This window comes from Passer montanus, unplaced genomic scaffold (genome assembly GCF_014805655.1).
Source record: "Passer montanus isolate IOZ18808 unplaced genomic scaffold, ASM1480565v1 scaffold73, whole genome shotgun sequence".
In the NCBI taxonomy this organism is placed as follows: Eukaryota; Metazoa; Chordata; class Aves; order Passeriformes; family Passeridae; genus Passer; species Passer montanus.
This window is the reverse complement of record NW_024372481.1, coordinates 3,606,407-3,620,026: the sequence shown is the minus strand read 5'-3', so window position 1 is coordinate 3,620,026 and position 13,620 is coordinate 3,606,407. Positions and strand designations below refer to the sequence as shown.

At 45.1% G+C, this 13,620-nt stretch overlaps 1 long non-coding RNA gene across 1 annotated transcript; it reads right to left on the bottom strand.

Moving 5' to 3' along the window:
* Nucleotides 1–4,346: 4,346 nt before the first annotated feature.
* LOC120512435 lies at nt 4,347–12,094 on the bottom strand. The gene is made up of 3 exons (XR_005630007.1): nt 12,018–12,094; nt 11,388–11,868; nt 4,347–7,553 (listed from the first exon to the last, which is right to left on the bottom strand). It is a non-coding gene; the product is annotated as an uncharacterized LOC120512435 (long non-coding RNA).
* Between the last annotated feature and the right edge of the window lie 1,526 nt (nt 12,095–13,620).

Sequence of the window (13,620 nt, the reverse complement as noted above, 5' to 3'; positions counted from 1 at the left end):
TCTGGAGGCTGATCTGAGTAAAGAGACTGTCACAAATGCAACAGTGACCTGGAGAAAGCTGGGAGATGATTTGTGTGACAACCATCACTACTCTGAAGACAGTGCTAGTGTACTTTGATCTATACACGAGAAAACTTTTTTGAGCTTCCTCCGACAGTCTGATCAAATCAGTTCCTGCCACCTGTGAAAGGCACTTTTATCAAGACAAAGAGAAGCTCCCCCAGCTGCTGAGTACTGGATGCTGGATGGTAGCTGGCTGCTGCTCATTCATGGAGGACAGCATAAAATTTTGCAAATCCTCTGCACAGATGTGGCAAATCTATCACAGAGTTTATCTTGCCATGAATGATGCAAGCCCTCCCTCCCAGTTGCCCTGAGGGGGAGCAAGCTACAGTGTCTGCCCTCTTTTTCCCACTGGTGTATTGGGATGAAGCTGGTGCTCAGACAGCAAGATGTAACTCCAGTACCTAGCACGTGTTAGTAAAAGACACCTGGTGCTCTCTGACTTCAGCATGGACAAGTAAAGGCAGATGAGCAGAAGTGGAACCAAGCACACAGCATGAGACAAAGCAGTACGGTGGGTGAACGGTGGCAGTGGAACCCCCCCAGTGGGCTCTGCTTCTCATTAGCCGTGGGGAGTGTCAGCTTGGATTTTTCAACTATTAGTGTGAAGACTGAACTCATTAACTTGTGCGGGTTTTATAGAGCGATTAATACAATTACTTACTTGTACTTAAATGTAAATAGTCACAAATATTTGCAAGAATCAAAATACTTTAAAAAATAGGCCAATAGTGAGATGAAAAAAGTGGCAGAAGTTGGTTGGCTTAAAAGGTAAGATGTTATAGCAGACATAAGTAGGAGAGGAGTTACTCAGGATCATAAATTGAATGAATCTATCATTCTATCAGGATAATAATGGCAAAGCTTGGGCTGGCAGTGAGACCTGCAGGGCTGTGAGAAAGTTTCATAAGTGAAGTGTCAAGTGTATCACTAAGGACATTTAAATCTACTAAAACAAGGTAGAGCAGAAAATATCTTCTGAATAAAATACCTTGGTCCTTTCGGCTGAGATAGAGGATGTTACAGAGCCAGCAAGCTCTCTCTGTCTATTTGGAGTAGCCACCAAGGTTGCTCCTGGGACATAGTTTGGCATCATGTGAAGGGGACAGAAAGTGTGGTAGTGATCATTCTGAATGGTGTGGACAAAATAGGATGTAGATAGTATGTCTTTTCTGCAGCAGAAATATACATTGGTTAAAAGTTGTCCCTTTCAACTCCTGTTTGCAGGAGCCCTGAGTAGCAACAAAAGCAAGATATCAACTAAAGCTACCAAGAGAATTTTTGTTTCCCATGGAAAGAGTGATCAATGATTTTTTAAAAAAGTATAGACACTTTAGAATTGTTTCTAAAGTACAGGTCGCAAGGATATGTTTTAAACCAGGAACACTCTTTAACTGTTAATCTATATAAGAATGAACTAATATGTTCTTCACCTCTTGAGAAAGAAACAAGGTGGCACACTGGGGCAGTGTGCAAAAATGTAGAACAAAGAGAACTAGCCCACCATGACAGTGGAAATAAGAAAACTGCACATTCCTCTGCCTGGGGCTTCTTCGCACCTCAGTATCCTTAATTATGTTCCAGGGTATTTTGGCATTCCTTCTATTTGCATTTAGATCTTTCATCAGGAAGTTAATGTTCTCAGAGCAAGTAAAATCTCAAATCCCATAAATCCTAATGTTTAATACGTTAACGATATAGAGATAAGTATTTAATTTTGCTTTATGCATGACAGAGAAGCCAATGACAAATAGCACTGAGTAATATTTATGAGTTCCATGCCTGAAGGAATAATAAGCACCTTAAATTATTGTAAATTCCAACAAGGCACATACATTGAAGGCTTTATAAAACTTTATACTTTATGCATGTTAACTACCACATTGTTCTGCCTACCATAGTTCAACTTTTGGTGTTTCCAGCAGCTGTGATTACAAAGCAGCATCTTCCCATGCTGAAACAATCTGTGGGAATGTATCTGTCCTTCTTGATATTGTTCTGGCCTCCAGGTTCCAGCTATGTCCTGAAAAGTGCCATGAAAAGGGCAATAACAAAATTTAATGCAGTGCTAAGCAAGTAGCATATGATTACTAAATATCTATCATGGCTAGAAACAAAATAGAGTTAATCTTTCCTTTCTCTCTTTCATTATGTGAATATCAACTTTATATGCCAGTTTTGCTGACCAGCATTTCCCGGGCTTGCTGAAGGGCAGCTGGAGAAAGGAACCTCACACACCCAGGTGCACAGCAGCAGTTTCTACATGAGTCTTACACCAGCTCAGCAATGAAGAGTGAAGAGCTATGGGAACAGAAGATGGACTTTAGCCAAGGAATCTATAGGAAGCCACTTCATTTCTTGGATTTTCAAGTGCACCTTATAACTGGACTCAGAAGAAGTCACAAGTGTACATGGAGGTATCAATTCCTCTGCTGATTTTGTGCCAGATAATGGTGGCAAAATGAAGATGCCTTGGCAGGTAAGGAAATATTTACAAATATTTGTGGGAGAAGATGACAGCCTGGTGCAAAATTATACAGTTGCCAATTGTCATCACCAGCACTAACTATATACTGAAGGACTTAAAGGGTGGTAGGCATGCAGGCAGATCCTCACAGCCAGAGCACCGTGCTGAGAATGAACCACAGCAGTGGCTGGGTCAGTCTGACAATTTGCTCTACCTTCAGACATGTAACTCATCAGGTGAGGGTCACTGGGGCTCTGCAGGGGGCTGAAGCTGCTCAGATTCCCTGCCCTTGGGGGGAGTTGCTGAAACATGTCCTTCTCCTTTGGGCAGCCCTGGGTGGGAGCTGGTGGGCTGGTCAAGGTCCAGCTCCTCAGAGGATGCCAAATCTCCTGTTGTTTTCTGGGGCTGAGCATGGGGACTCCCTGGCAGGGTGTGGGAAACTAGGGGTTGGTATCAGGGCAATAAAAGGGCAATAAATTCACATTTAGGGCCCTTGTCTACCACGGTGGAAGATCAGCTTCGTGGCTCAGACAGTTTTTGCTAGCATTCATTTAGGAAAAATTAATAACAAAACATAAACCATTTGGTTTGCTGAAAGTGTTGCAACAAGGTTTTTGAAAACGTATTTCAGAACTTTGCTTCATAAGGATATGGGGCACTCCTCTTGACTTTCTGCACTGTTTCACCAGGATGCTGTGAGGACCCTACCCCCTCCAGCCTCTGCTAGAACGACTGAGTTGCCTGAATGTGGAGGAGGGTTTTTAAGTGCTTGGAGCAGGGGCAGCCTGGTGACCAAGCAAGGTTTAAATCCTCTGAGTGCTTCTCTACTCTTCAAATTAGTCAAGGTATTTCTCTGCAAGGAGAATTTTCCTGCACTCCCAAACAAGTATTGCAAGAGATTATTTAAAACATAGCTGCCAGTGCCTTCTAGCACTAAGCCTGATAAAATTTCTCTCGTGTCTTGGAGGACTGCTTGCTTTCAGGACATACTTGCTTTCAGGAGGATGGCAAAGCACCAGCACTGCCAGGAGATCCATGTCAATGTGTGAGGTACCTCTGCAGTAAAAATGACAGCCAGAAATTGGTAGCTGGTGCTTATAATTTAGACCCCAGAAGCTAAGATTGACATGTTCTGGCAGCAGGTTTGTTGTGGTTAAATATCTTTTTTCTTTAGCCCATGAAAAATACTCACACAAGAATTACTTGATCCACAGCAGAAGAATAGGATTAGCATCAGGAAGAGGTGTCTGGTGGCAGCCTCAACAGTCCAAGCTTCCCTCCCTGAATGGGATTCATTCTTTCCCAGCTGAGCCGGTGGGAAGTTCTTGCTCCTACAGGAAAGTGCACGGAGGGCTGCCGCAGTGTTGTTTTTTGCTCTCATGTTATGCCCTTTTCCAGGGGTCAAGAGTTCTTCCATAACACTCACTCCAAGCTAGAGGTCTCAGCATAAGGAGCCTACTTGGCATGTCCTCTCAGAAAGGATTTTATACATGGGGTGATGGAGCTCTCATGAAATGCTTGTCAGCCCAGCACTGTTTGTTTATTCCAGGTTCACTGGAAGGAGACCTCACTTCACTCTTCAGCCTGGCCTGGCAATGTTTTTCATACATTTTCTCTACCACAGCCACATCTCAGTGAGATCTCTGCCACAGCCAAGTGGCTCCTCCAGGCTGACAGTCTGGCACAGGCACACAAAGCTGACTGAGGCATTGACAAACCCAAGGTGCCGCCCGTTATTTGAGCATGGTGGAGTGGACAACTGCTGGGAGATCTCAGTGCCAGACAATGGACGAGTCCTCTGCGGTTAATTGTCATCCCTGCCAATGAGAGGAGCTTCGTCGCTCTCGCAATCAAGGACAAAAGTCTTTTCTTTGGCCCTTTATTGCCTGTCACAAAGCTGGTTGGTGCAGCTGGGATCAGGCCCACAGCTGATCCTTCTCTCCCCCGCCCAGGGCCATTCCTGCCAGCTCAGCTGGGGTCACCAGGACAATGGGGAAGCTGCGTCTGCTGTGTCACACCAGCGCGGGTCTATAACCCGGACAGCCCCAGAATATGTGTGTATTCTCCCCCTTGATGTTCAGGGGCTTGCTACCTCTTTGTTTGCTTTGCTTCATTGTAAGGTAAAATGGAAGAAGGGAAAGTGCTCCTGCCTAGAAATACAGATGCATTGTGACATAAAAGGGATGAGAAAGGCACATTTCAGCTGTGAGCCTCACACCCCACCTCAGCACAGGGCTGGTGTAGCAGAGGCTGTCACAGGAGCTGTGCTGCCTCGCTGCAAGGCTTCTACAGAGGGGATCCTCTCCACAAAGCAAAGCCTGTTTCATGTTCAGGTAACAGGCTGCCTACTGTAAGATGTCAGGATAATTTGGCAGCTCCTCTGGCAGATTGCTCTCCATGCAGGAGTGAACAGGCAGGTCTGACTAACCTGCAAGCAGACGAGCCATCAGAAAATAGTGATCAGAAAGTAGTGCTGCTCTCTGTTTTCCTGTGTTGGAACTTTGCTTCCCCGATGTGTTTGATGTAGGTGCCCTAAAAGCATGGAATAATTTTTTCCACTCTCTGTGTTTTTGTGGTTACCTTTCTCCCAGCTTGGGAGCCAGCAAGCAGATCCCAGCATGTCCATTTGCTACTACCCACTTGTGCCTCAGCAAGACGTAGCACAACCTGTGCAATCTGTGCTTGTCTCATTAGGACCTAACCTGGTTACCTGCTTCCCAGAATTTACCTAGTGGGCCTTACAGAAAATCACTGCCTTGTGTCCTCATTTCCATAAAGCTACTGCCACCAGGAGTGTCGCAGCAGCTCGCTGCTTTTCCCACAGTTTATCATACGTGATGACTAAACTGCATTTATTCTGTATATTCATCTAAGCAACTGCCTGTGTTCACACCTGCACTAAACACCAAAGGAACAATGCCCAGTGGTGTGGATTAAATAAAAGTATGCCCTTGCCAGATCACCACCAAGGAGCTGGAGAAAGGTCAAAACTGCAGTGGTGTCCATGCCCTTGTCCCTGCTGTTATGACTGTTATTACACCTTCAGTGCAAAGAGCAGCAGAGGCTGATAAGCGTCCTGAAAGAGATGATTTAACTCATATTTACCTATGCATATGAACCAGGCTTGAGACAACACAGGCATCTAATGTTAGAGAAATGAATGGCTCTTAGTTCATCTGCTATTATGGAATAATGTATTCCCTGATTTTTCAGGTGTCATTGGATTATTGATAGTTATTGTGTTCTATCTGCATATCAGTGCTTGTACTCTCTCTGCAAAAGATGCTCACCTGGAAGCCTGTGGAAATCAAATACATATTCAGGACTCAAAACAATTCCTGCCTGATGTATTCAAACACAGCACCAGAATTTCATCACCTACCTCACCTCCAAATTCTTTTCAGATCTTATCTTTTCCAGTCATAAGCTAAAAAAGATGCATGATACAATATCCTAGCAGTGCTGCAGGGGATGTGACTCCACCAGTAATTTGTGAGATAGATGTTGGGAGTGCCCCTAACTAAAATTGTTTGAGGATAAAATTACTGAGCACAGTGCTGAAATGGTGCATCACCCACTGGCCTGGTCCAGGATTTCCAGAGGGCTTCTAGGACTTATCTGCCAAAATGCTACTGAATATCAATGGGAATTTTGTTTAATTCAGTTGCCTAATTCAGTTGTCTGAAACCAAACTAATCCTTCCCATAATGTTTCTTTCAGGTTTTGGATGGTGATTACATTAGAAATCCTATGGACTTTGATGAACATTTGCTTTGATGTGGTAGAGCTTTGATAGCCACATCAACATGAAATCAAAATAAAAGAAAAATTTAGAGATGTTTATCAGTTTACGATGGCAGCTATTCATAAAAATCTCTGATAGAACTGGTGCAAATGTGATATTTATGTACAGTCTGAGAAACACAAGCCAGAGGACCAAGTTCTGATGCAAAATCAAGGTGTTGTTAATGACAAAAAACTCAAACACTGCCACAGTAGAAATTATGATGCCTGTGAACCCCTGTTCCAGAGCAGACTGGGGGTCTAGGAGTTGCCATGTCCTTTACTTGCCACCACAGGCGACAATATGAGTATTTTTAACAGAGACAGGAAACATCCGTTGGTTTCTGACGGAGCACCACCAACATGGGTTTGAATTGGGACTTGTTGAGTTCTGGCTGCTGGTTCCTTAGAGAAGGACAAGATCTCAGGTACAGGTTTTCTTCCTGAGAGCAGGTGTGCAGGGACAAAGTGCTGGAGAGACCCTGTGCCCTGAGGAACACACCCCTGCTCTCCATCAGCACCCATGGAACTGCCACAGGAGCACTGAGGGCATTTGGCATAACTCGAGGGCAGGATTTTCCCTTTACTGGCCACAGTGTTTGTACAAGAAAGACCTGCATGACTGATTGGAAGAAAAGAACATTTGTATCTTATATATTGGAGAAATTGTTCAGGAACAGTTAATCCCTGTGAAAGTCCTGCTCTGAAATGCTGCCAAGAGCAGAGGCTGTGTTGGTATTTGCCATGTCAAAGCCAGTCTGTGAGGAGCACCCTCTCACCGTGTGGCTCTGGCAAATACAGTGGGACATTTTTCTGCCAGCAGGACACAGCAGATTCTATCCTTAATGCTGCCTGGGCTCCAGGAGTGCCAGCTTTTCCTGCCCCTGGGGCATTTCTCCATGGGCTGCATGGCAGTGGCCAGCCAGCAGCATTGTGCTTACAGGTGGAGCACACCTTGTCCAGGCATGCCTCACCTGGAGAGCTCCTTCACACTCCATGGACAGTGTGTACACTGAGCATCTGTTTTATCTCACTGGTTCTTGTTGATTGCAGCCTGTGTCCTCGACTCACAATGCTCTGCACTCTGTGTCATTCAAAATCAGGTTCTCCCCAGCCTGCTGCTGTCACACAGGATAGATCTGTGAAACCTGCCCACCTCAGGGATGATGCTCATCATTTAGCATAATCTTGTGATTTCCTTCGTGCTTCATTTTTCATGCTCTTAGCAGCTATAACAAGTCTGAAAGGTAAATGATGAGAAGCCTGAAGTATGCAAGGAATGACTATTTGATTCTCCTGCAACACTGGGAAAGAAAAGCCACAAACACCTTTGAATTTTCACATATATAAGATCTTGTTCATGCCACACCCATTCTGGGCTCAGAAACATAAAACATGCCAACCTATATTTATAGGAAAATCAGAACAGGTACCTGGAACATAATGAAGTTCTGCAAGAGCACTTTGGAGAAAAAATAGGTCTTATTCCGATATTCTTAATTCTAATTCAGAAATATAAAATAAAATAATATTTGCATAGAAATGCCACATCAAGTAAACCTTGTATTTACTTTTCAGTTGTACTGAAATAGTAATGTTATCATTGTATTTTCATCAATAAAAGCTTTAATCACTCATAAGTGCATTTGGTTCAAAACCAATAACTTCAGACTTTTTTTTCCCAGTGGTCAGAAAGTTAGCTTTCCATTCCAGTGTGTTAGATTTTTCACTAAAATAAAAAAGTTCTTTTTTCTCCAGTGTTATCAAGTTTGACAAAGCAAAATGATTATTAAAATTCTACCTTAGCTTTGACTAAACCTGTTTGGGTTTCTTGCCTTATTCTGTAGAGGTTTGTTTTTCTTCTTGTGGTGTAATTGTTACTTTTGATACAGAAACACAAATACTCCAGGCTTGCAGATACCAGCTCCAGTTCTCCAAGACTCACTTTCCTCAGACAGCTAATTGAGGCACTGCTTCATTAGCAGAGTGAGCAGAGCTGCTCTGCCTTCCTTGCCCCCGTGGCATGGCTCCTTTGGGAGTGGGTGAGCAGAATTATGTAGGGAAAGGCAGCACTGGGACAAAGCAGGGACTAGCAAGGCTGGGTGGGTTTGTCATGGGCCAGGACAGCTCTGAGCTGTGAATTTCTCTCACCTAGAGGGAGCTTGTGGTGGCCTGGCTTCTCAGGGTACTCCTCCTAACAGCTGAAAGCTGCTTCATGTTTTCAGAAGATTAGAAAAGAGAGAGCGTTCTTCATTAGAAGCTGAAAATTACTAAATGCAGTGATAGATCTGGTGTAGAAGTTTGAATAACAGTTTGAACGTGTGAATTAGGGTTCAGAAATTTACTGTGATGCCCTCAGGGGCATGTCTTTGCAGTAGCTCTCTGTAGAGATAAGCAACATACCATGAGAATCAATTCCTGCTTTTTGTAGCTACGGTAATTTGGGCTAATTAGGGCAAGCTGAGCACCACCCTGGTGCTGAACAGAGAGCTGTATATAAATTCAAAATAACTAAGCTGTCAACTTCAGCGAGTTCCTCATCCAAAAGGCCTCACTTGCAATCTACCTGTGGAAAAAAGCTACTTGCACAGACAGGATCCTGAGAGCATCCCAAGCCACGAAAATACGTTTCAGTTCTGAAGAAGATGCAATGCTTAGAGCTTCCTGCCAAGCTTCCCTGGTGTTGTGTGCAGGGTGCCAGGCTGCCAAGCCTTCGGGGAGACTCAGTGCCCGGGGACAGCCGCGTGCTTTGCCAGCTCTGGGTGCCTGACCTGCCTCAAAAGGGCAGAGAGAAACTGAGTGCACTTCCCACCTGCTCTGCCCAGCACCAAGTGCAGCAGAGCCTGGCCATGCTTCCAGCAGTACCCACGAGATGAAAGGCTGAGGTCTGCCAGTCTGCCACCTGCCCTGCCCAGCCCCAGCTCAGCAGTGCCCCGCAGCCGCCTGAATCATCGCAGCAGCACCAGCACCACGGTTTGCCTTGCGAGGCATCAGCTCCTTAACGCCTGTCTCTGCTCCGGTTCCCACTTGGCTGAAGTGATGAAACCCTGCACAATATCAGTCTGACACAACTGCTTACTCCTGGGGAGGATTCCTTTGCTGCATTGACAAAGCTGCCAGGTATGTGGAAGGGGAAGGGCTAGGCTGCGGTCACATGCTCCAAAAGCAGTTAAGGAACCTGAAAACACAGCACAATCTGATGTAAACAAACAAGTTCTGCATATTCTCCCTTCCCAAATATTCAGAAGTCTTAAAAGAATTGGGTGTGTAATTGAAAGTAGCCGAAGGCAGCTCCATCCTGTGCTACCAGCGCTTACGCAGCCGATCACCCGAGGTTTCACTTGGCAGCCTGACAGGGTTATGCTTTTCACATGGGTGAACACTTCTCTGACAGAGCACTGCAGCTCGAACAGCACTGAAAACCACATTGGCTTGTTACATGGACTCTGATTTCAACAGGCTGAAAGAGAAATTTTTCTTTCTTCACTCCAGCCTTACCACCGAGCCCCTTGCCTGAAAAAGCCTTCCAGCACCAGGAATCTATTTCCTTTGACCTCTTGAATCTCACTTGCATTTTCACGAAGAGATAGCATCCCTTGTGTTCTGCCCCATGTCCTTGCTAAGCTCCTCTGGAGACACAGCTCCTGATGTCAAGGGATCCTGCTCTCAGGAAAAGATCTGAACCTGCTGCATTTCGGATTTTGGAAGATCGTTGCTCAGAAAATGTGGCACTTGCAAGGGATGCAATTGTTCTGAGAAGGGAGAAGCATTTAGCTGCAAACCCAAGCAGTCCAGAGGAAGGAGCTACAGGGAACAGCACTGGCTCCAGAGTACCAGGTTGGCTTCCTTGCATGCCATAACCTGCACTTTCTTCTCTTATGGACCAGAGAGGAAAATCACTCCAGGGAAAGAAAATTCAGTATGTAAACAAGATGATGAACCACGAAGTAGGGGGCAGGATGAGCCTCTTACAGTTCTGCACTAACAGAGAAGCTTGTCCTCAGTAGCTCTCTTGAAAATATTGGATTTCCCATCTTTTGAGAAGCCCCACTTTTGATGACTTTGTTCCATACTAAAAAGAACTTTTTTTTTTTACTACTGAAATATGACAAGATAAACAGAAAACTGACAACATAGGCAGACTGTTTTCATTCATGTATATGCTATTTCCTTTCTACATGCATAACTTAAAAATATGTGAAAGCCCTAGAGGGCTCCTGAGAGCTCCATCCCAGGGAAACAGTTTGAGGTGCTGAGCTGAACCAACAAGAGCAATATTCTTAAGTAAATCAATAAGGAGCCAAGGTAAAAAAAAAAAAAATAGTAGCAGTCTCTTCACGTAGTTGATTTCTGTTGTTTTGGGGGATAAAAGATGCTTTTTTCACTCACTACTCTTGTGAGGGACATAAAAGTCCATCTACAGTACAAATCACGTTGTTTATCAAAACCACAACCAAGAGCATTTCTGGTTCCTTCTGCAGCAAGCTTTGATGCCAAAAAGCTTTTGACATCATCTCCAGGCATTCCCAGCATGGAGACAAATTTATTTATTCATTAATTTAATATATTCAATAAGCCAACCAGCACACAGACTTATTCTTTACAAGTAATTAGAATGTATTACAAGCATACAAATGTGCCTAAGATTGAGAACTTGGGTTATAATCTAATGAAAATATTGTCACTGAATTAATTTCCTATGTGGTGCCAGTCTCACAGAATAAAACGTGTATTGAAAGTCTTCAGAGACCTACTGTCAACAGCCCAGCACTACCTCTATTTTAAGCATGAGAAGATTAGATTTCAAAAGCCTGTTCTTTTTCATGCATGTTCTAGTTGTCTTAGAGGAATCTTCTGTACGTGAAAGGCCTCATGGAAGTTTCAGAAATTAAGAAAGTGAAGACACTGGCGTCTTTTGCTACAAATAAAATTAGTACTTAATTATTCATAACTTAACTATTAATTGAAAACTAATTATTTATTAGGTTTTTTATGGCGAGATTGATTGATTATTAGCCATTAGTCATTAAAAATGCATCAGTCTCACAGAAAGGGAGCTCAGCTGTCAGCTTACCGGGCTCAAGGCAGTTGTTCCTCCCTGTGCCGAGCTGCAGGGCTGGGAGCTGCGGGTTGCATCGCGGCAGCGATTAAAACCTGGGCTGGGTCCTGGCGCTCAGCCCTCGCCAGAGCCCCCATCCCGCACTCGCCTGAGATGTTCACGTTTTGCAGGTGCCTGTTAGTGCAGCAGTGAGGAGTCTTTCCGGGAATGGGCGATGTGATCTCGGTGGCACACGGGCTGGGCTGTCACAGCAGCTGCCGGCAGCCCTTCGTAGAGGAGCCACAGCCGGGATATCGGCTCCAACTTTCTGTTCTGATCGGCTGACACGGAAACCAGGCAGGAACAGCCGCGTCTGGGGGCAGTTTCAGACCCAGGCTGCAGCCCCGTGTGAAGCCGCATCCCTGGAGCATCCCAGGAGCTGCCAGCCTGATAGCAATCTGCCTCCCAACACACTTGTTTCTTTCTGCCTAGTGTACAGCCTGGGGGCTTCTCCCTCCTTATAGAAGTAAAAAAAAAAAGAATCTAAGTTATCCAGGGCTACGTAATTAATTGGTTTTAGTCAGATGTATTTTGCCTGCTTCAGTATGCAGCAGGCTTCCATTGCTGTCCTGCGTGACAAAGGACTGCCACTGGGAGTACAATTACCTGTTTTCTCTTCTCAGTCCTAAAACAAAAGGTTTCCGCATAGTGCTGAAGTGTAAAGAAAGATCAAGGAATGCCCGAGGTTCCCAGAGAGCCCTTCAGTGCAAGGCTTATCAGCGGCTCCTTATCGCCACTAATCTGACAACACAGGTGCGATGGGATGCCCCAGCTGGGACGGATCTCTGGTAATCTGATCAGGAGCAACTCATTGTGTGCTGCTGGACACCAGTTTACTCGTTACCCATTGAACAAAGGAACAAACTAAGCCTACCTGAGAGGTGCTGCACCCGCAGGGGTGTGGTGGGGAGACCTGGGCTGTGTGAGGATGTGCAGCTCCCAACCATTGCACAGCACCCCTGACATGCTCCCGGGGACAGGGAGAAGAAAAAGGCATTTCATACCCCATGTTCCTCATTTTAATAATACAGATGGCTCACTGTGAAGCATCTTCCAAAAAAAACCCCTGTGTGACCCTCATCCTTGCTGCAGTGACAGAGCCAGAGCAGCAGCCTGTGCCTTCCCACTGCTCTGGGGAAAGGTCCCTGTCCCACCCGACGGGCAGGACTTGTCCCCTCATCTGGGTCGGAGAAGTTCATGGCTGAAAGGGTCAGTGTCTGGTTACAGCCAGGGTCACAAAGCAGAGAGGTGCCCTCCCCCAGCTCAGCCCAAAATGCCATGCACAGAGGTGGGCATCAATGCATGATCAACTCTGCTCCTCTGTGGACCAGGTCTCCCTCACCTTCTTCATTTCCAACTCCCTGCTTGTGCTCCCTGGGCCCCCCCACCTGAGGGAAGAAGGCAGCATGCCAAATCATTGTCTTGAACACCAAACTGAAGCAGCAAAAGAACTACAAATAATTTGGGGAAGAACTGTGTTGTGCTCCAAATGAGGTTGATTGTTTATTCAGGAAATAGTATTTCAGGTAGAAAGCTGTAAGGAGCCCTTCAGTGCTGTACTCTTTTCCACAGTGATTTGAATGGAAAAATGGCTCAACTCTGACAAAACCAGGTGAATTCTACCTAAGCCTGTTTAAATGTAAAATATCACAGCATATAGAAAGATTTGTTTGGAAGGGTAGGGACACAGAAGCTCATGACAATGACAAAAATTTCTGTCACTGATGGATGACATGAGAGGTTTGAGCCAGGCTCCTGTGCTCTATGTACAGCTCCAGCCTGTCCCTCCTGTCAGCTGCTAAAGGTTTGCCATAAAACATTGCTTTTATCTGCCTGTCTTACAGAATATTTTTTTGCTTTGGACATCATTTGACTCTGCCAGGGTCTGATCAAACCCTCATTCCCTGCTGCTTCTAGGAACTGGATCTGCCCTCTCTGCCAGTCAGTCAGCACAAGGGATGGCAAGAAGATTTTGGGCTGAGCAGATGTTTTCTTAGATCCCTGCATGGTTCCCTGTGGATGCACCATCCCAAAGGCATACAAAAATATCACTTCTCTTCCACATTTTGGCTAAAGATGAGAGAATGTGATGCCCTCTTGCTAGCTAAGGGTCAAGATACTGTCAGTGTAAATCCAGAGGCAGAGCAGAAGCTCTGTCATCATTCAGTGCAGTGAAATGTGCATTGCTCAAGTTCATGTTATGCTTTAC